The sequence below is a fragment of the Globicephala melas genome, chromosome 10 (genome assembly GCF_963455315.2).
Source record: "Globicephala melas chromosome 10, mGloMel1.2, whole genome shotgun sequence".
NCBI classification, from domain to species: domain Eukaryota; kingdom Metazoa; phylum Chordata; class Mammalia; order Artiodactyla; family Delphinidae; genus Globicephala; species Globicephala melas.
Genome location: NC_083323.1, coordinates 28424289 through 28426595, shown reverse-complemented (window position 1 = coordinate 28426595; position 2307 = coordinate 28424289). Strand labels below are relative to the sequence as shown.

The 2307-nt window shown below is 34.8% G+C and overlaps 1 non-coding gene across 1 annotated transcript; it reads left to right on the top strand.

Annotated features, from left to right (window-relative positions):
- The first annotated feature begins 264 nt into the window (after window positions 1–264).
- Window positions 265–371, top strand: LOC115853088 (U6 spliceosomal RNA). Its single transcript, XR_004039408.2, has one exon. It is a non-coding gene; the product is annotated as a U6 spliceosomal RNA (small nuclear RNA).
- Window positions 372–2307: the final 1936 nt, after the last annotated feature.

Sequence of the window (2307 nt, the reverse complement as noted above, 5' to 3'; positions counted from 1 at the left end):
CAAATGTTTTCATATGTAAGTGCATATGAACCTCCTATAGGTAGTTCCCAGAGCAGAGAATAATCCCAAAGTAATGATGTGACTTAGAAATGGAACTATCTTTTCCTATATATATATATAAAATGTTGTAAGCAGTGGTCAGGTTTCCAGGCTAAACGAAAGTGATCTGAATTTCTAGTTTATTTAAACTACAGTTTTAAAATTTAAGATAAGAGTTAAGATCACTGTCCAAGAGGCAATATACCACATGAGTTAAGAATCAGAATGCTCGCTTTGGCAGCACATATACTAAAATTGGAACGATACAGAGAAGATTAGCATGGCCTCTGCGCAAGGATGACATGCAAATTCGTGAAGCGTTCCATATTTAAAAAAAAGAAAAGAGAGAATCAGAGATACCCACTTTTGAGTCTGGGCTCCCCCGCTCACTGGTAGTGTCACTTTGGGGAGGTTTTGTGACCTCTCTGAACCCAGTTTCCTAGTCTGTACATTACAGGGATCAGCAAACTAGGACCTCTGGGACAAATGTGGCTTGCCATCTGTTTTGGCTCAACTTGCAAGCTAATTTTTTAAATCTTTAAGTATTAAAATCAAAGAAAGAAGAATGTTTCATGACATACAAATATAGTATGAAATTTAAATTTCATGATCCATAAATAAAGCTTTATTGGAAGATAGCCACGCTCATTTGTTTACGTATGGTCTGCTTTCTATGCTGCTTTCTTGTGACCAGACAGAAAGTTACAATAGGGACTGCATGGCCCACAGAGCCTAAGAAAATTAATCTGTGGCCCTTTACTGAAAACATTTATCTAACCCTGCTGCAATATCTACCTTGCGGTGTTACCATTAGGATTGAATGTTATATAAAGTGTTTAGTGCGGGGAATTAGAGTGAGGAAGCCCTGGGCTTATGCTGCTTCTGAAAATGAATATGGGGCTGTGTGTGAAGACCTCTCAAGGACAGAAAAAAAGACAAACTGGGAAATAATCTCAACATACTATCACTTCCCTCAATTTACAAGAATGAATGCTGGTGTCAGAAGATATTTGTAGAAAACTGGAAATGTCCCCATTTTGTCATTCTGGTCTAACCTAATAGCACCTGGATTATAAATTGCCAGTAACAATTCAGCATCCATTTTAATAAGAGGTAAAATTTTGCCATAGACAATACTTTATTAGTTATTATTTTTATTGTTACTCTATTATTGACTATTTCATGATGGGATGGGAATCTCTATTTAATATATAGAAGCAACTATATTCAATATCCTGTGATAAACCATAATGGAAAAGAATATGAAAAGGAATGTATATATATGTATAACTGAATCACTTAGCTGTACAGTAGAAATTAACACAACATTGTAAATCAACTATACTTCAATAAAATAATTTTTTTTAAAAAAGGAAAGATGCAGATAACCCTCAAAAAAATAAATATATAGAAGCATGTCAGAGTGTCTAATAATGAAAAAATAGTTATTAAAACACATTTCATGATCAAATAATTTGTTACTGAAGTAAGGATGATGAATGAAATGTAAAGATTCACTCCAGGATGGAAGTTCTTTCCCTCTCTTAACAATAGTAAAAGCTATACTACATCTAGTGCTTCTTCTATCAAGTGCTAGGTAGGAATTTATTTTTAATTCTTCTAACAGCCCTCTGAGATAAGTAGGAAACTGGGAATAAGAATAGTTAATTCCACTGATATGGAAATCTAATACAGATATAGGCCAAGGGGGAGTGTGATGGCATCCTTTGGGGTGTATCCCCACTTTTGGTATAGCCACAAGGGCCCTATAATTAAGCCAAGACTCATTTTTAATGGAAACATGTGGCTTTCTCTCTAAATGCATTTCAACTAACTGTTATTATTAAATCAATAACCAGTAGTACCAATACCACTATTATCAGTAATGCTCACTTATTGTTTCAGTCATCAATTTTTATGACCCACTATGTAACAGACACTGGATTTGGCCCTGGGTACACTATGGAAAACAAAATTAAATAGTTTATCCCATGGATCCTACATTTTAATCAGCAGCGGCAGATAACAATCAAATGAAAATTTTTTAAAATGAACTAGAAAATATCAAGAAATATTAAGTTCTATGGTTGACTACACAGTAGGGGAAAGGGGAAGAACACTTTTGATTAGGTGGTCATATTAGAGTAGGCTACAAGAGTTCTAGTTGTAACCTCAGAGAGATTTAAGGTTATATCTCAGAGACCCTCTCAGCTAGATAAAGGCTTTAAGAATCTTAAAGGCCTTGTCCAAAAGACCCTTATGCTTGGC